We start from the raw sequence: 21,395 nt of genomic DNA, 5'->3' as shown, positions 1-21,395 counted from the left end.
AACGCTTGCGACAACCACTTGCCAAGTGATTACGAGGGTGTCGGAATTAGAAAGGAAACTTGACGAAAAACAGAGCTATGTGCCAATCTGTGCACATAGTTCGGAGTTGTTGACGAAAGAGGAACGGTTCGACCCCTTGAAAAAAGGCGGTATACACCCGACGGATTTCATTAAAAATTGTGAAAGAGTTTTACCCAGATCATGGACAAATGATAGAAAAATTAATGCGGTTATTGATGTGTTGGCTGGTGATGCCAAGCGTTGGGGCCTAAATCTCAACATTACGAACCTGACTTTTGACGAGTTTAAAAATGTGTTTCTGGCTGAATACTGGTCAGAGCAAAAACAGCAAAGTGTCTGGCGCGAATTTGTCGTATCGAGGCCTTTCGATGCGAATTCGCGCGGCTCGATGAAGGAGTTTTGTGAGGGCTGGATCCGCAAGTTGGAATATTTGCGTGACCGCCGCTCGGAATCCGAAATAGTCTGGGAACTCTACAAGAAGCTTCCAGATGATACAAAACGCTACGTAGGAAGCAATTACAGGACAATCAATGATTTCCTGGAAAAAGTTGAGGACGAGGACAATTGGCGCAATAATCGCGACAGTGGTAGAGGCCGTGGTAACAACAACGGGTACCACCCCAACCATAACAACGATAACCATGGGAATAATGCATACCGCAGCAATAACAATAATGGTTCGGGCCGTAATAACAATCGGTACAATGCGAATAACAACCGGAATGACGGAAACCAGTATCATACTAGCGTGATACGGGCTGCGCAGAATAGTAATAATGCCAGAGGGTGTGACCAGCCGCCTCAGCAGTATCCGGGGACCGTATCTGCTGGGACGAGACAGGGAAACCATTAGCCGCGCCGGTGAGGGGCCGACCGGGCGTGGAGAAATTTTGGCGGCCCAATAACAGTAGAAAACCGAGGTGTCGTCGTTATGGAAATTCCGTATGGAATAATCAACGGCGGGAGAGTGTGCCAGTATTAGGAGAAAGGAGTGCGCCCACAAGTAGTAGATCAGCTGTAGACACGGCAGTAGGAAGTACATTCACTGTCAGTGAGAACAATTTAAGTAGTGTTCCGGAAATCGATTATAAAGTGGCAGCTGTAATACCCACAGCGGAACTGGAGATTGAGTTTAAGAATGATTCGCAAGTGTTGAAAGAAGATCAGATGTCGGATAAAACGTCCGTCATCGAGCGAAGAGATGCAGAGAGGGATGAGGTCTGGTTAAGGCAGTTCGGTCGCTTATACGACGAACTAAGAGATTATAGGGGCCTGTACGGGAGAAGTGTTTATGGGGAGCGCGGGCAGGATTTACCGCGTCTCGTCCCGCAGGAAGATAGTGATTGTGAAGTGATAGAAAGTTCTGGCCCTAACCGGCAGACTTTACTAGAAATAGTTGATGTTAATGGGGAGCACGAGCAAGATGCGTCGTGTTTCGTCCCGCAGGAGTTGAATGTTGAAGTAGTAACGGAAAGTTCTGGCCCTAACCGGCAGACTTTACCGAAAGTTGTAATGGTAGAAGTAGCCGACCCATCCGACGCGAACATCCAGTTTAAACATTGCGAGAGTATTAAGGAGAAAGATTACGAAAATTTTAGTGATAGCCGAACACGATTGGTAGAAAAGCACGTAGATTACAGCGTGTATGAGGTTAGAGCTGACATTATACGGTCAGATGATAACAGTGTGGGTTGCGCAGATCTAGAGTAAGTAATTGCAGATACTACTGGGCACATGTCTCCAGGTAGATTGGCAGATGAGATCAATCTGATTAAAGAGGAATCAACGAAGGTGACAATTAGTGAATTGATAGCAAAGCAACACTCACTAGTTGACGAGTTACAGGAAAAGGTTTCGGTATTGGAGGCGACGCTACAGAATAAGCCTCAGGACAAACGTGTTGAAATTAAAACTGTATGTGAACAGAGGCTGAAAAAGCCGCCAGATAAACCGGATTTCGGATCAAAGCCGGATGGTTTGTTCTGGAATGACCTGGATATAGAGGAGGATTTACTGTGGGAAAATAAAGAAACAGTCGAGGACAAGTGTAGACAGATAGTAGTGTCTGTTAATATGCACGACCTACAACTAAACGTGTTGATTGACACCGGTGCAGAATTGAGTGCTGTATCTGGGAAAATATTTGAGTTACTGAAAGACAGACCTGGCATCGTAGTTATGCCAGTAACAGGAGTGAAAATTATCGGTGCTACTGGGAAGGCCAGTAAACCGGTCACAAAACAGATTTTTGTCAACTTCGAGATATGTGGGGCACGATTTGAACAAGAGTTTGTCGTCGTGCCAGACTTAACTACGGAAGTAATTATCGGGTTAGATTGGCTATTAAAGTACCGTGCAGTGATTAACTGCGAAAGCAAAACGTTGACATGTACGTCCCAAGATAAAACAATAGTAGTTAGTTTTGACGAGGCAGGAGACGGTGTGCATAGGCAATACCAGCCTATACACATTGTTAACTGGCCGGATGGTATTGACGTAGGTATGAATCTGAACTACTGTAATGTGAAGAATCTCGGCATTGACAATAATGTAGAAAGTGGTTTGGAAAGTATTGTAGACGGTGTGTCAAACGTAACACACGAACAAAGACGAGGCCGACTTTCCCGTACCTATTGCCATCACAACCATAGGGCATGGGGCAAACATGTAGCAGTATTTGAGAGAATTATGAACACCTTGAGACATGAATCTACGGGATTTTCTCCAGAGGAAATCCTGTTGGGTGACAGAAGTACAAGTTTAGTGGAAGAGATAATCAAATTCCCTCCACGGATTGACATTAGTATTGGTGTGAAAAAGGATCGTTTGCGAGAAGTAATGAAGCTAAAAGCCGATGCTCGCATACGTCGTCATGACACTAAAGCGCGTTTTGATTAATCAATTTAATTTTAATCAATTTAATCATGATCTAATTAACTGAAAAATCCAAGCTGCTAGTTTAAGTTTTCAGCTGAGTCACAGTAGATTAAGGAATGTAAATATGATTTTGTAAATAGCTGTAAGATTTCATAAATATGTGATTTACTAGTCATTGCCGATGTACTTAGACGCTGTTTTAAGTTTCAGGCTAGTACATGCGTGTGATGATGGACAGTGTTGAGTTATCCACTGTGATAGTATTAAGGGACTCCTTGAGATTACTCGGGAGTGAGTTTTTCCTAAAGAATTCAGTGAAACGGACGTTCTGGAAACGCCGTCACAAGGGCGAGTGAGATCAAGCGTGCCGCACACGCGGGCGCAACAATACTGGCGAGGCGAGCCGCTGTCGGCTCTTGTGCCGCTGTTGGCTCTTGGGCCGCTGTCGGCATTCTTTGTACTTACGAGTACGAAAGGCGGAATAGTTTTTCTTCCCGGACAGCTGATGTGAAAGAATTCTGTTGTCAATACTTAATGTTTTTTTCGATCTACTGAATGTTATTTTCTTGTTTAGCATTAAGTGGACTCTCATGGCAAGCGTATTAATTACGAAAAGGTTATATAAAATGTGTATTCTATGTAATTAATAATTAATTTGCGTATTTTGATCTACCTGTTTTTATGACCATGTACTCTGATTAATTTTGTAAATAGTATTCCATTTCTTGATACTGCTAGGAATTTAGATTTTTAGAATAGCTAAACCATTTTCTATGTTTTCTATGAATTTTAATATGTTGTCAACCTGTTTTATTTTGATCAAGATGACAGAGTGGAATAAGATTAGGAGTGTTTCCACTCAATTATTATCGTCTAAAAATTGGTTTATGGTTAATTAGGCGAATGCTAAATTTTGTTGATGTTTTGAGCATATGCATTTCCGCTGTTTCTTTTTTTTTTGGACATTTTCTGAGTCTGTTTACGTTACACGAACATCCTCAGACAATGTGGGGCACGTGTAACGCCGGAAATGCATATCCTCCTATTTCCATCTATTGTACTATAATTTGTTTTCCTTATTTTTGCTACCTGAATATATGACATTTCTGTGTCTTTACATATTGTAATTGTTTTACTATTTTTATATACATATTTATGCATTTATGTCGATGTATAATTGGTTTGTTTCGTAGATATTATTTGTATTTTTACGCTGGGTCTTGCCTAGGGAAAACTGCTATCGAACGATTACATCGATAGGTCGTGTGAAGAATATAAGTGTGTAGGATCTTTGGTAGTGTTAACTCTGCCGCGTGGAGCGCGGGCAGAACACAGAGAGAGTCTGGCGGGAGTAGCGAGTGGAGCAGGTGTTGTGTGACGCTCCCGCGAGTTGCCGCGCTTTCGGGGTTTGGCAGCAAGTAATTGCGCTCGACTCGCGATGATAGTTTCTGACATGGTGTCGCGGACGGGAAGCATTAGCTGGCGCACATCAAGAGCCCGTTTCGCCTGGTGACCGTGTCGAGAAGAAGGCGCGCCAACATCCAGCTTCTGCAGCAGCGACGGCCGACAATGAGTGACTATCGCCACCTCCTCGATCGACGGCTTCAAACCTTCAATCAACCAACAAGGAAGACTAAAAGCACGTAAAGTTTCAGAACTGTATGGCAGACCTCAGCTTTTCAAATTGTTCCATTTGCCTCGCAAAATTACAGCAACTTAGCATGAACCTTTGTTGCTCATTGTCCCAATTTCATTGCCAAGCAGGGTCCCTTCCTTTTCCGAAATGAACCCGAGTGTCGTTGAAATTCAAACGCCAGCATTAAAATAATATAATTAGATTTCACTGCTTTAATTTCAAAGTTCAGTAGCTGGCTACAATATTTAGATTGCACAAGCACAAGTTAAGAGTGCGAGTTTTGTTACCGTATTTTAGTTACCTGTGACTGCAGCTCAGCTTGGTACGTACTAAATTTTACTATTGTTAATAGTTCAGAATCATTTAACTCAAGTTCAAAGTTAAATCTCTTGTTTCTAAATTGCGTAGAGTCAAGTTGCTTTTGAAATGATTCTTGAGGTAGTCCAAGACTAACCGTATTTTACTGGATTTCGATGTGCTTCAGAAAGAAAGCTCACTATTAACTTCAGTCACTAAACTAACTTTCGATTTTCCGGTTTTATTAATTCTTTTGCTAAATTAAGTCAGAGTGTAGCGAAATTTATTACTTCTGACAAACTTTCAGTTTTCACACTACACGTGTCAACCTTCAGTTGCCACGCTTCTAGTGTTAATTATATGTGTAATAACCTTTCTTTTTCAGTTACTATAGTAATTGTCCTTAGGACTGGCGACCGTGATTTCCCCCAAATCTCAAATATCTAATTACCGCTAGTTAATTGTTAACGTAACGGCCGCACATTTATTTTCTTTATTTACTTTACCCCTTTTCAAAATTAATTTTCACCAGTTTCATTTGCATTTTTCCTTTCATTTAGATGTAACCCTTTCCTCCCTCTTTACCGACAGGTTAACTTCGGTGACGATTGCTTTTCCCAAATTTCCATTAGGTACACGCGGTTTAATTTTTCACTGTCATTAAGGTCGATAAGTGAGGGGGGAGGTTACAATCCCTTAACTGTCTGGTACGGTAAGCATTACATGTGCAGGGGTGCGGCCATCTCCTATTTGTGACTTACCTGCGCGATGGCAGCGTAGTCAGCCTCCGCTCTTTCTCGACCTGTAATCTTACCTGTCATTACCTGCAGTTCAGCCGCTCGTACGTTATACAGCACCCTGTGGATTCTGGACTTAGCAAACACATAGACCTCTCTGATAAAAGCAATTATATTCTAGTGGCACGTTGGCCTCAAACACCCTTGATACGATTTATTACAAAACGTAATTGCAAAATCGGGGTTTACACGCCAGAATCTAGCCAGATAGTTGTCAGACGGATATGCCCCTCGATGTGGGTTCAACACCACTGTCGGATACCGATTGCATTTGGTTGTTGTCGCAATCAGGCTAACTCAATTGTCATCGTATTAATATAATTCACTCAGCTGCCACGCGGGTCCTTTAGTGCTCAAGGCCAGGATCTTATATTACCGGATGCCACAGAACTCAGATTTTACTTACACTTGATACCCCGCATAAAAATAAGCACGATCGTCACCAACTGGTCGTAAAGATCATTGGCAGAAAACAAAAACAGAATTGCAACAGCAGGAGCGACCGCAGCAGCTGACTTACCGTTTTCAATAACTTTTTTTTTTGTGGTTTTAGGGCGCACAACTACAGAGGTCATTAGCGCCCAGACTAAATTTTGATGCACTGCGAGGCACATTGTTAAAACAGCAACTAAAAAGGACAACACTATAAAAGGCACATTAATAGGCAAGGGATTAAAAGAAAACAGTATAATCAAATGTCCTGAGACAGGTTTGTCAAGTGGATAAAACGAAGAACGCGAGCAGCTGCTCCTGGGTCATCCGCTAAAATTTCATCCAGAGTACATGGCAGGCCAAGATCAATGCGCAGTGTATTAAAATTCGGACAGGACGTTAAAATGTGGCGTACCGTCAGCAATTGCCCACATGGGCAGAACGGCGCCGGCGCAGCCGTCAGCAGATGGCGGTGGCTGAACCGGCTGTGTCCAATCCGTAACCGGGCCAAAACGACCTCCTTCTGCCGAGAACGGCGTGAAGAGGTCGTCCAGGCCGTGGGGAGAGGTTTCAAGGCCCGAAGCTTGTTTTCAGTAAGTGTAGACCAATCGGCATGCCACGGCGATAAAATGCGCCGACAAATGACCCTGCTAAAATCAGATGAAGGCACACAACAAGAAGCTGTCCGAGGCTGGAGGATCGCAGCCTTGGCCGCGGCATCTGCAGCTTCGTTCCCAGGGATACCGACATGGCCAGGAACCCACATAAAGGTAAACGGAGAACAGTCCTCCGCCAGCTGCTGAAGAGAGCGTTGGATCCGAAGCACGAAAGGGTGAACCGGATACGGATCACTGAGGTTCTGGATGGCGCCCAGGGAATCAGAGCAGATGACATAAGCAGAATGTCGGTGGCGGCGAATGTAAAGAACAGCCTGATAGAGGGCAAATAGCTCAGCTTTGAAGACCGAACAGTGGCCATGGGGCCGGTATTTGAAACTGTGTGCCCCGACAATAAAAGAACACCCTACACCGTCATTGGTCTTAGAGCCATCTGTATAAATGAAGATCGTATTAATGAACTTCGAACGAAGTTCGATAAACCGCGAGCGGTATACCGAAGCTGGGGTAACCTCCTTTGGGAGCGAGCTGTGGTCAAGGTGAACGTGAACCTGAGCCTGGAGCCAAGGTGGCGTTTGGCTCTCGCCCACTCTAAAGGTTGCAGGGAGTGGAAAATCAAGTTGCTGAAAAAGGCGACGAAACCGAACTCCATGGGGTAGCAGGGCAGATACTGTCGTGTTGCTGCACGCAATAAGCTTTGCTCTATTACCTATCTGCGTCTATGCCTCAGTAATTGTCACATATTGAGGTAAACATTCATTCACAGTCAAAAGAACTTCACCACCTACGCGAATGTTACTTTGTCACGGTCTTATTCAGTTGTAGCCGAGCACAACTGCCAGCCATCCGTGCTGCTCCCCGGTCGAACAGCTAGTCCTCAACAATGGCGTGCTGTGCACCCTTCTCCCCACTAAGCCGCTTGTCACATCATCCAGTATCTTTTCCCTTAAAAGAGACACACTTTACCTTATACTTTCCCTGTTGCTTTCTGCACATATACACTTTTGATTTACACTCTTCTGCAAATTTAATTCTGGTCCTCTGCTCTAAGTTAAAGTTTTTTTCAAACGAACAACTTTTTTATCCTTCGGCAGCCTCTGGTCGAACCAGTCCACCTTCTCCATCCCGTCGACCGGAGTGGCCGAGCGGTTCTAGGCGCTACAGTCTGGAACCGAGCGACTGCTACAGTCGCAGGTTCGAATCCTGCCTCGGGCATGGATGTGTGTGATGTCCTTAGGTTAGTTATGTTTAAGTAGTTCTAAGTTCTAGGGGACTGATGACCTCAGTAGTTAAGTCCTATTGTGCTCAGAGCCATTTCAACTATTTTTTTCTCTATCCCCAAGGGGTGTCCGCCTGTGGAAACCGCGTCGTATTTCTAAGCTACCTCTGGCTTTTCTGTGTCCTTCCGCCTTAAAGTTCTTGCAAGTCACCATGCCAGCCTACCGCTCCCGACTCAACTCTTATCATAATCCTACTCCCGCTCTGGCCGTCCGCCTGTCTGCTATCCCGCTGCATTCTAATTGGCGCTCGCTTAATTACAAAGGCTAGAACTTTAATTTCATTGTTTGTACAACAACCATATTCTTTACGAAGCCACTTCATATTCTTAGCTATCGAATGAACTTCTTAAAACTATTGCTTATCTGAAGCATGGTCATTCGTACACAGCATATTGCCACGTTTCAAGCAATTTCAGTTATTCTAAAGTGCTTGTTTGCTTTATTTGTGATACAGAAGTTTTGAGAATATAATGTTCTCTAAAGCAATGAGTTACTTCACTCTAGTGCCGCTCGTACTTTATCGATGTTTATTGCCTCAGATCTATACGTTTGCTGTGAGTTAATGGACTTCTGACAATACCACCACTTGCAAAGTAGGTTAGAAATCAGATTAATAATGTTGCTCACGCAGCACATGTTCGCTTTATCGGGCAACAACAAAGTTATCGATTGTGGATGGTATCATCAGAATGGAAATAATGAAGTCACTGTAAAAAAGTCATTAATTTTGGCACTTATCTTGAATGGATTCCCACGTAGATTTCGTCGAAGTTGTTATGGCTCATCTTGTTGATTCTAGAGTGATTCCACTTTGACTGCTAGAAGGTCCAGGTCTGTATTTTAGCAGTATTTGAAGACCTAACAAATGCGTTTTTCAGGAAATTTTTGATGATCAAACATTCCCAGATCAGAGCAATGGTATGGTAGAAATAATTTTTGACTTGGTGTACACGATCCACATTTTTATTAAAGCTCTTGTAAATTCACATATACTTCTTCTTAATTGTCACATCATCAAGAAAACAGTTTTGTATCAATCTTCATATATCTTATTTCCACTTTAACCAAACACAAGACTTGACTGTTCTTTTACAAAGCGAAATAACAACTTAACTTCTGCAAAGTGAAACAAAGACTGCTCTGTGCACATTCGCGCCAAAACCGTTACAAGTAAGTCAAAGATTATGACAGTCTCACAGAAATGAATACACACAAGAACCATATCACTGTAATATATCGATACATCGGAGTACCTATACATTAATAAAACCAAATGTGAATTTTGTCACAAAAATACGTCTGTTACTTCGCAGAAAAGTAGTACGATATTACTGGTATCGATAACTGGGGTTGGAGTGCCGTAATTGTCACGTAAATAAAGAACTATTACAAGCTGTTAAAGGTATCTTTTCGTGTAGACGGAAACATTACTGCATTCTACATCAGTAACTTCTTCAGCTGATTGCTTGTTGTCTGCTACAGCAAGGCGCTTTCTGTCAATGGCCGGGACGGTTAGCAGCCCTCTTTAATAAAAAAGAAAGTGAGTGAATGGATCAACGATGAACATGAACGGGTGTCATGAGACGTCCACCCCGAACAAATGCAACGAACAAAATGGCATTAAAAAAACGAGAAAAGTTCCTGTCAGGTCACCAGAATTAAGCACCGTCGGGTATAGCCACTATTGGATGGGCGACTATTTGTGCACGGGACTTGCTGTTGACACTTTTCTTTTGCCTTTACGGCAGAGGTGACACAAAATAGCCGATGGTTGATATTCGTGACATATTCATTTGATCATATGTTTTGCTGTATGTAATGTAAATATATTTTTGCTTCATTTAACATTCTTCACTAAAAGGAAGGGATTTTATACTGTTGCCGTTTTGAGGTGTTCGCTATCAGATGTGTTATTCAATTTTAGTCTTTTCAGTTCTGGAGGCAATTTGTTAACGTTATTCTTGGATTTTTGCTAAAAAGAGTTCTTTAGTGTTTTTGGAAACGTTAATAAATTCATTATGGCTCAGCACACTTCCGCTCAACGCCAGCTCCCTACCGCATTTCGCTCATGTGCTTGGATTCTCTTCTGTTCCGGTTTTTCCACGGCCCATTTTTCACTACCAATCAATGCTGTGCTTCAGAAGTACATTCTCAGAAATGTCTTCCTCAAATTGAGGCGTTTTTTTTATAGCAGTAGAATTCTCTTGACCAGGAATGCCCTTTTTGCCAGTGCTAGTCTGCTTTTGATGTCCTCCTTGCACCATTCGTCATTGGCTATCTTGCTGCCTAGGTAGTAGAACTCCTTCACTTCATTTACTTCGTGACCATCAATCCTGATGGTATGTTTCTCGCTGTTCTCATTTCTACTGCTTCTCATTACTTTCGCCTTCCTATGATTTACTCTCAATCCACATTCGGTTCTCATCAGACTGTTCATTCCATTCAGAATAGCCTGCAGCTCTTCTTCACTTTCACTCAGTATAGGAATCTCGTCAGAGAACCGTATCATTGATACGCTTTCTCCTTGAATTTTGATTCCGCTCTGAACCTTTGCTTTATTTGCACCATTGCTTCTTAGATGAGCAGATTGAATACTAGGGGCGAAAGACTACATCCGCATCTTACACCATTTTAAATCCGAGAACTTCGTTCTCGGCCGTACACTCTTATTATTCGGTCTTGGTTCTTGCACATATTGTGTATTACTCGTCTCTCCCTATAGATTACTTCTATTTTTCTTTGAACTTCGAACATCCTCCACCATTTTACATTGTCGCGCGCTTTTTCTAGGTTGACAAATCCAATGACCGTGTCTTGATTTTTCATTATTCTTGCTTCCATTATGAATCGCAACGACAAAATAGCCTCTCTGTTGCCTTTACCTTGCCCAAAGCCAAACTGAACATCTTCTAGCACATCCACAACTTTCTTCTCCGTTCTTCTGTATTTTATTCTAGTCATCAACATGGATGCATTAGCTGTTAACCTGATTGTGCGATTATTCTCGTACTTGTCAGCTCTTGTAGTCTTTGAAATTGTGTGGATGATATTTTTCCGAAAGTCAGATGGTACGTCGCCAGACTCATGCATACCCAATACAAGTATATATTCCCAACTTTCCTTGTTTAATTCCTTTATTTCGGCGCATCCCTTCTGATGCTCACTTATCCCGCTCTCCATACTGTACAAACTGGCGTCAGAATCGTCGTCGGTCTGAAAGCGGCCGAAAATATTTGGTTCACGCTCGAGACTGTGTGCAGAAGTACACTACTGGCCATTAAAACTGCTACACCAAGAAAAAAATGCAGATGATAAACGGGTATTCATTGGACAAATATATTATACTAGAACTGACATGTGATAACATTTTCCCTCAATTTGGGTGCATAGATCCTGAGAAATCAGTACCCAGAACAACCACCTCCCGCCGTAATAACGGCCTTGATACGCCTGGCCATTGAGTCAAACAGAGCTTGGATGGCGTGTACAGGTACAGCTGCCCATGCAGCTTCAACACGATACCACAGTTCATCAACAGTAGTGACGCGTATTGTGACGAGCCAGTTGCTCGGCCACCATTGACCAGACGTTTTCAATTGGTGAGAGATCTGGAGAATGTGCTGGCCAGGGCAGCAGTCGAACATTTTCTCTGTCCAGAAAGGCCCGTACAGGACCTGCAACATGCGGTCGTGCATTATCCTGCTTAAGTGTAGGGTTTCGCAGGGATCGAATGAAGGGCAGAGCAACGGATCGTAACACATCTGAAATGTAACGTCCACTTTTCAAAGTGCCGTCAATGCGAACAAGATGTGACCGAGACGTGTAACCAATAGCACCCCATACCATCACGCCGGGTGATACGCCAGTATGGCGATGACGAATACGTGCTTCCAATGTGCGTTCACCGCGATGCCGCCAAACACGGATGCGACCATCATTAACTACAAAATTTGACTTTTCTGAGCATAAAGTTTAAAACGTAACAGCTCATTCATTTTTTCATAAATTAAATAGATTCTATAGTTTCAGACACCTCTAAGTATGGTTTGTGTGCTGTGCAAAATTCATCGAACAGTCTCTCTTACTTATGAAGAAAAGTGTACCTATAGCAAAAAATTCAGCCATTAGTAAGTGAAAAAATGATGAAATTCACACGCAAAAAAAATTTATTTTGTTATGTTTCTGAACTTCCGCTGCTACAAGAGTGAATCCTAAATCCTTCCTGGTCATGATGACAAAGTTTTATGAATTTACTTGTAAAAGTATAGACAGTGGAAATCAAAATGTCCTGTGGTGCCTCTCCTGCTCCAGGTCGGCCCGTTCGACGTCCTACCCCACTTAAGAACGACATAGCAGGAGACGTAAGTTTAAAAACGCTTTCGTAATACGGATGGTACCAAAACATGCAACATAGTTCGTGGTCTGTAATGAGTTTATAATTTTCAGGTGAATGAGAGCGGAGAAAACACTACTGAATCTGCAATTCGAGCAAGCTATGGGATCGCTGACATCATTGCGACGAGTGGCAAGCCGTTTTCGGTGGGACCACTCGTAAAGTCGTGCATGGTAGCAGTTGCAGAATGTTTGTTTCCAAGGGAGGTGCAGGCAATTGAAGGGGTTTGCCTGTCGAAGCAAACAATGTCTCGTCGAATCCTGGACATGGCGGCGGATTTAGAGACACAGCTCAGGAAAAAGGCGGAGAGCTTTGTTGCATTTTCGTTAGCGCTTGACGAAAGCACCGACATATCGGACTGTGCTCAGCTTGCAGTCTTTGTGCGTGGTGTCGACATGGAGCTGCAAGTAACTGAAGAACTCCTGGATGTGGTACCACTCGATTACACCGCAACAGGACGTGACATTTTTGAAGCTGTTTGTGACTCAGTGGACAATATGAATTTGCCGTGGGATAAGCTCCATTCTGCAGCGACAGACGGTGCACCACAAACGATAGGCCGTCACCAAGGTGTTGCTTCTCGTTTGTAAAATAAACTCAGGGACGAATTCGGGAAAGACATTTTGACTCTTCATTGTTTTATTCACCAAGGGGCACTGTGTGCTGAAACAGTAGAGCTAGGTGGCGTAATGAAAGATGTCGAGAAGTGTGTGAATTTTGTGCGGTTTCATGGTATGAATCATCGCCAATTCAAAGGATTCCTGAAGGATATGGAAGCGGAGTATGGGGATATTACCACAGTACAGTCCGTTGGCTGAGTCGGGGAAAAGTTCTTGATGTTTTATTTGCCATTCGTGAGGAAATATCCCTTTTTCTCGAAATGAAAGGGGAACAAATGCGTCGTCTGAAAGATATAAAATGGATAAGAGACCTGGCGTTCCTAGCTGACGTAACTATGCATCTGAATAATTTAAATCTGTCATTGCAGGGCAAAGGGCAGCTAATCGTTGACATGCACGACCAGATCAAAGCGTTCATGGAAAAGTTGCGTTTATTTGAGAGGCAGATGAGTAATGGACATTTAACGTACTTCAATCGTCTTGCTTCTTAAAAACTACCTGAAGGTACTACTTTCGGCGATTACCAAGCAAAGTTAAAGCAGCTCATCACGTCGTTTCAAACACGATTCTAAGACCTCACTAGTTAGGAAATGGAACTTAAGGTGTACAGCAATCTTTTTCCAGTTTCCCCCGATGACTTGTCATCGTCACTTCAATTGGAGATTATTAATTTTCAAAATTCAACTTCGTTAAAAGAGAGGTACTACAACACGTTGGATTTGTCACGATGCTATCGTTCATTACAGCAAAAAACATTTCCCAAGTTTCACAACAATGCAGCTCAGATCATGTGCATGTTTGGATCTACGTATTGTTGTGAGCACCTTTTCTCAGCAATGAAAAGAGTAAAAAGTAAGGAACAATCGTTTCTTCGGGATGCAACAATGAAAGCCATCCTCCGCATTAACACTGCGAGCACTTTGAGACATGATATTTCCGATCTTGTAATGAAAAGAAAATGTCAAGCCACAGAGGCCAAATAAATTTAGTATGCAATTTCTTGTAAAACAGTTGTTTCTTATTTATTTCCCGAACATCATATTTCCTGGTGTAGCATGTCACCACGTCTTAGCAGCTAAGAGTATGAGGCTGTCGATCTTGTAAGACGCAGCTGGCAGATCAAAACGCTTGCCTTGCCGCCTGCCTCAGCCAGCCGTGCCACGTGCCGGCGTGCCGGCCCACTTGACTGGTCACAGCGAGCGGAACGGCTCCCTGGAGCAGGGAGCGCTCCGCGGCTCACAGCGGAGCAGACGAGCTGAAACAGCGTGCTCCAGAGGATACTGACGACAGTGATGTGTGCTATTTGTGGATCATGCAAGGTGATGCAGGAGACGAGCTGGGTTGTAGAGGGACAGTTGAACCGCACCACGTCGGTGTGTTTCTGGCAGTTAAATTGTAGAGGACAAGGGGTTATTTTTAGGAAATATTGTGCGAAATTGTGATTTAGTGTGTTTCAGTGCGCGATGCGCCAGCTTCACGGCAGACGGCGGACGAAGGCCGGCGGGCGCGTTATGCAGGTGACACAGTTCTGCAACGAGCGTCGGCATGTGTGTACGTGTGCGGCAGCCGTCAACAGCCAGAACGCAACATTAGCAGAATTACACAGGCGCGGGCCGCGTTTGGCGCGGTTGCGTTAGCCAACTGATCGAGAACCTTCTAATAAACACAGCGCCGCCTAACCGGCGGATTAAGCAGCGTATGCACCATTTAAGGTCTACAGAGGCGGGCGTCGGCATTCGGTTCGATCGATTGGGCGCTTGGTCTCTGTTACGTCGTCGTCATCAGTGACGCTGTCCCTGAGGACCGGCCGGCGGAGGGCGTTGTCCGCTGCTGCACCGGCGACTCCCAGCGTTATTACGAGCCGCCGCATCTGCAGGAGTTGGGCTACGCTGGGCCTCGTGCTGCTAACCTCCTACCACCTGCGCAGCCGCTGACCGAGCACGGCATCACGTTCCCTGGGCTAAGTGCATCAGCACGTCTCCACCAGCACGTGAGTGGTGGGGCTGAGCTACCGGAAAATGTATTGGAAGAACCGACAATAAAGAGGAAGATTGCTAAAAACAGCCACCTTCTTCTACCCAGCCACACCCTACAACCCCGACCACAACTTCGCTGAGGTTCCGGTACAGTCGGACTGCTTTGTTTGTGTGTCATATAAAGGGTGGCTCCCATTGATACCACTTACCATATTAGCGAGGACAGTCTTCACTCGTGCGAGTGGTGGTGCCCTGACAGCACAGTGAGATACATTTACGTGAATCAGCCACCATTCTAGAGCACACATCAGAGCTGAATCCTCTCCTGCACTGTGACACGTTCTCAGCATTGTGACAAGCTTATCACTAGAGTCATGGTCATAGTTTGTGGCTCCGGTAGTCTGTCGCCATGGTATTATTGTAGTTAAAGTCGCAGGGAGCTGAAATATTCAAATCCTGTTCTTCAATATTCGGCTCCACCAGAAAGTACTGAGTAGTTCTTCTATATTGATAAACTAGTTCTTAGCACCGTGGTTTAATAGTGTTCATGTATGTGAAATCTCAGGATGTTTCATTAAGTAGTTTAGTAAGTTATAGTGTTCTAAGTAGTGCTTAACCTTACAGTGACCTGACTGCCAGCCTCGTTACTTTTTGTTCTATTATAAACAGAGCTGTTATGAAAACAGAACTGCAGATAATTAGAGTCTGTTTTCAACTTGTAGTCATATACCTTGCGTGTTTCTGAGTTGTGTCAGCTGCATGTATTAATCACTTCATCTTACAGGAATTTGTTGTATACTTGTGCAAAATTTTGCATATTCAGTCTGAGCTTCAGACCATCTGTCACTGTGCACGCATGAGTCATTCTCCCGTTACACAGGCTCTAGACAGGAGCGATATAAGGCGCCACGCCTTAAGCTGTTCGACTGTAAGAAATTTAAATTTCCACCCTGGGCTTAAGACTCACTAACGTATTTTGAGAGTAGCCCACAATAACTTATACAGCCTGCAAGAAGTAACTCCTTGTCAAAACCTAATCTTAATACTTAAGGATAATATCGAGACGCAAGCTTGCAGTAAACATAAAATAATAAATGGTCACAGTTACGTAATTACAAGTGAGGCAACTCGCAAGAGAGTAAATAAAGCTAACAAAAATGGCTCTGAGCACTATGGGACTTAACATCTGTGGTCACCAGTCCCCTAGAACTTAGAACTAATTAAACCTAACTAACCTAAGGACATCACACACATCCATGCCCGAGGCAGGATTCGAACCTGCGACCGTAGCAGTCGCGCGGTTCCGGATTGAGCGCCTAGAACCGCTAGACCACCACGGCCGGCTAAAGCTAACAACAAAGTATTCAGCTTATGCAGATGGTGCAGTAGGTAGCCATTAATGGCTCTAATGGCTCTGAGCACTATGGGACTTAACTTCTAAGGTCATCAGTCCCATAGAACTTAGAACTACTTAAACCTAACTAACCTAAGGACATCACACACATCCATGCCCGAGGCAGGATTCGAACCTGCGACCGTAGCGGCCGCGTGGTTCCAGACTGTAGCGCCTTTAACCGCTTGGCCCCCACGGCCGGCAGGTAGCCACTAATAATGTGGCAGTTATACTCTAGCAATGGACGTCAGACCGACTGAGCGGATCGCGGCACAACACCGAAATGGCGGGAACCACGGAAGCAGACCATGGAGCAAAACAAGTCTACACCAGCACCATAGATATAGAAATCGCCCTATGTTTTTAGATCGTATAAAAATGATAATTTTACTGTGGTTTTTAATTTAGATAAGTACACATTTTAACCTTGATATCTACAGATTTTAATTAAGTATTTTTGGAGATAAAAGTTAATCACAAAAATCTACTGAATACGGTATGTGCATATGTGATGTAACAAATGTACCAGACGCCACCTGTCGGTAGTAGTGTTATAATTAATATAAGTGACGTGCATTCTACTAACCAATTTTATGTGACGCAGCATGTGAAAGTTGCTGTATTTAAACGGGTTACTCCTGTAACCGAAATATCAGGTACGTTCTGGTACTTTTGATGTTGATTAGATAGGATGAAGAAGGTTTGCATTCGTGAAATAGTAAATTAGTATCATTATCGTTACAGATCTGAAGATGGTTCTAAAGGAACTGAAACCAGTCATTTCAATTAACGTTTTGCAATCAAGACGGATTATAAGTAACATAGTTCACAGGTAGGTTCAGGACAAAAGGAACTGCACCGCCGCAAGCGTGTTTATTGCCAGTTGTCTGGAAATTTTACTTAACTGCAATTACAGTTAACTAAGACTGGCTCTGTAGAATGATATTTAAGGTGTAACTGCGTTTCAAATGGCTCTGAGCACTATGCGACTTAACTTCTAAGGTCATCAATTGCCTAGAACTTAGAACTAATTAAACCTAACTAACCTAAGGACATCACACACATCCATACCCAAGGCAGGATTCGAACCCGCGACCGGAGAGGTCGCTCGGCTCGAGACTGTAGCGCCTAGAACCGCACGGCCACTCCTGCCGGCTAAGTGCATTTCAGGTTATACTGATGGTTCATTGGTTTTCCATGTTGGCGACCCGAAGGAAGACGTGCTTGGACGTTGATTTCACTCGGACGAGCAAGTGCAGCAATGGGTGCGGCTGTGAATCTGCCACCGGCCGACCCCTTATACGTAACAAGAATTGATCGACTCGTCTCCCTTTGCGATAAATGTCTAAACACGTGTGGTGCTTACTTTTGAATGGAACCATTCCATGGTTCCATTGTGGTGAGTGTTCGGTTATAATTTGACTGGCGTTTACCTATTACAAACCCACATGATGCAGAGTACAATTCTGAACCCTCTAGCGTCAGAGGGCTGGGAATATGTTCGCATGAAGAATAATGGCACACAATGATAATAATGTTTGTTTTGTATAAAAACGTTTGAGAGTTTTACGTTAAATAAGACGTGGTTTTACTTTTTAGCACACTCTTTTATTACTGATACGTACGTGTCCTAAATAAATAGTCCAAATTCTTTTTTTAATTTTTAAATACACTACTGGCCATTAAAATTGCTACACCATGAAGATGACGTGCTACAGACGCGAAATTTAACCGACAGGAAGAAGATGCTGTGATATGCAAATGATAAGCTTTTCAGAGCATTCACACAAGGTTGGCGCCGGTGGCGACACCTACAACGTTCTGACATGAGGAAAGCTTCCAACCGATTTCTCATACACAAATAGCAGTTGACCGGCGTTGCCTGGTGAAACGTTGTTGTGATGTCTCGTGTAAGGAGAAGAAATGAGTACAAACACGTTACAGACTTTGATAAAGGCCGGATTGTAGCCTACCGCGGTTGCGGTTTATCGTATCGCGACATTGCTGCTCGCGTTGGTCGAAATCCAATGACTCTTAGCAGAATATGGAATCGGTGGGTTCAGAAGGGTAATACGGAACGCCGTGCTGGATCCCAACGGCCTCGTATCACTAGCAGTCGAGGTGACAGGCATCTTATCCGCATGGCTGTAACGGATCGTGGAGACACGTCTCGATCCCTGAGTCAACAGATGGGGACGTTTGCAAGACAACAACCATCTGCACAAACAGTTCGACGACGTTTGCAGCAGAATAGACTATCAGCTCGGAGACCATGGCTGTGGTCTCCCAGACAGGAGCGCCTGCGATGGTGTACGCAACGTCGAACCTGGGTGCACGAATGTCAAAACGTCATTTTTTCGGATGAATCCTGGTTCTGTTTACAGCATCATGATGGTCGCATCTGTGTTTGGCGACATCGCGGTGAACGCACATTGGAATTGTGTATTCGTCATCGCCATACTGTCGTATCACCCAGCGTGATGGTATCGTTACACGTCTCCGTCACCTCCTGTTCGAATTGACGGTACTTTGAACAGTGGACGTTACGTTTCAGATGTGTTACGACCCCTGTTACGATCCCTGCGAAACCCTACATTTCAGCACGATAATTCACGACCGCATGTTGCAGGTCTTGTACGGGCCTTTCTGGATGCAGAAAACGTTCGACTGTTGCCCTGGCCAGCACATTCACCAGATCTTTCACCAATTGAAAACGTCTGGTTAGTGGAGGCCGAGCAACTGGCTCGTCATAATACGCCAGTAACTACTCTTGATGAACTGTGGTATCGTGTTCAAGCTGCGTGGGCAGCTGTACCTGTACAAGTCATCCAAGCTCCTTTAGACTCAATGCCCAGGCGTATCAAGACCGTTATTACGGTCAGAGGTGGTTGTTATGGGTACTGATTTCTCAGGATCTATGCACCCATATTTCGTGAAAATGTAATCACATGTCAGTTCTAGTATAATATATTTGTCCAATGAATATGCGTTTATCATCTGCATTTCTTCTTGGTGTAGCAATTTTAATGGCCAGTAGTGTATGATTTCATATCAGGTGTAAGTAAATTTTAGCTTGCACTGATGGTTCATTTATTTTCCATGTTGGCGACCTCAAGGAAGACATATGTGGACGTAGGTTTGAGTCAAACGAAGACTGTTACATATCAGACGTCTTGGCAGCACTTTTTGGGTCATAAATTACAATAATCGGGTCATTATTTTTTTTTTGAGGGGGGATGGGGATTATTATGGCAGGAACTGAAAGTTCACATAATTGTGTTATAAATTATACAGACGCACGGCTGAACCCATCAATTGTACTAATGAGTTAGATTATCTGTCTTGGATAAACCTGACAATGATGAAGGCTGGTCTCATATACCCAACCAACAGGTAATGCTCTTTAAATTTGTTTGCTATTTACACGTAATTCAACTGACATAGAAGGGATAGGGAGCTGGGAGGCGGGATGGAGAAGGGGCAGCGAGTTGTGAGGAGATGACCTTGACCTTAATAGACATCTAGCAACAGTCCAGTGTGGTCTTGTGTGCACAACCGTTCACATTCTGGGTCCCCCTAAAATCGCTTCATGAGGATGCTATAACACAGATGCTAGAGGTAATGGTTGTAGCACCCCTGACTGATTTTTAAGGCAATGACCATTGTGAACTGTCTGTTGTCTCCTAAGCCAGCTAATTTACTTTTCATACCACTTTCTAACACACTGAAAGACGCGCACTTCATTCACCATTCAGTGGTCGCATTTCATATTTCTAATCCCAGCATTCTGATGTTCGGCAAAATAATAATTCAGGCAATATTAATAGTTTCTGTGGGTTGCCTGATTTATTTGACGATTTTTACAGTTTGTCTCATACTGATCGGTGAGAGGATCTTGGCGCTAGGAATTTTCTTTATTTATGGGCAAGGGCAGCGCTATGAATTTTCTTTATTTATGGGCAAAGGCAGCAGTCTTCCTAGCAGCTACGATGGCTTCCCGTTCCTTTTTCCGATCGCCAGGGTAGCACGTGGTGTCGTTTGAACGTTCAGTAGTGGCCAAAGTTTCTCCTGTTCTCAGTTTCCCAACCTGCCTTACCAACCTTGTAACTGCTATTTCTGCTCCATTTTTAACGTCGCGAGGTCGCCTCCCTGTGAAATTCCGGCCCTATGACTGGCCAGTTCTGGTACGCGCCCGTTTTTCGCGGGAGGTGCTGCTTCCCGGAGATGAAGTTCGGTAAGCATGAGCGCCGACGTGCGCTGTAGATTCGCGCCCTGCGGCTCAGAGGGAACCTTATAGGTCATTATGAATAGCTTCGCGTCATGCAGGTTTTATTCCTTTAGTACGGGAGGCTACCTAGCGATTCACGGACAGTAGCATCTTTCTTAGTCTTTGGCTGATTCATGGTGGTGGTCGTTGCATGTCTGTAACCCCATCCTTTAGTAAATTGGACTTCATTTGATAATACGGCGATCGCTACTAAAATTCCTTTTCGCCTGCTGTCGTGGCTTGTTATGAACGTACGTTGGGGCAGGCTGCTGAACTCGAATCTGCTTTCCCCACCCCCATTTGGTTGTATTATTGTTCAATTTTCAACTGTTTAATAAATGGGTCCATTAATCTTACATTCTCCCTTTCATTGCGTGAAATAACCCCTAGTGTCACAGAATAATGCAGAATTATAACGGTTGCTGTGAGGTCGCGCAGGTCTCGCGCCATTAACGATAGGATAAAGATTCAATATCGTGCGCCTGGCACGACCACTGCACGCATGGCACCGAAAATAGTAATGATCATTTTCAATTATCCCCCATTGATAAACTGGCAAGTGTTCACGGCTCAGTGTGAGTACGTGAGCACTAAATCCACTTGATGTGGTGGAAGTAGTGGCCTCCGTTTTACCATGCTGATTTAGACAAAATATCAAAAATCACAGCCCCTACAGCAAGGAATAGTAACCTGAAAATAACGAGCCACCGCTTTTAATACCATGGGACCCTCTGTAAATGTAAGTGAACTTGTTTGTTCGAGGTCACTTAGTGCAGATTTTCGGTATAC

The sequence above is a fragment of the Schistocerca piceifrons genome, chromosome 4 (genome assembly GCF_021461385.2).
Source record: "Schistocerca piceifrons isolate TAMUIC-IGC-003096 chromosome 4, iqSchPice1.1, whole genome shotgun sequence".
In the NCBI taxonomy this organism is placed as follows: domain Eukaryota; kingdom Metazoa; phylum Arthropoda; class Insecta; order Orthoptera; family Acrididae; genus Schistocerca; species Schistocerca piceifrons.
Note: the sequence above shows the minus strand (reverse complement) of the source record.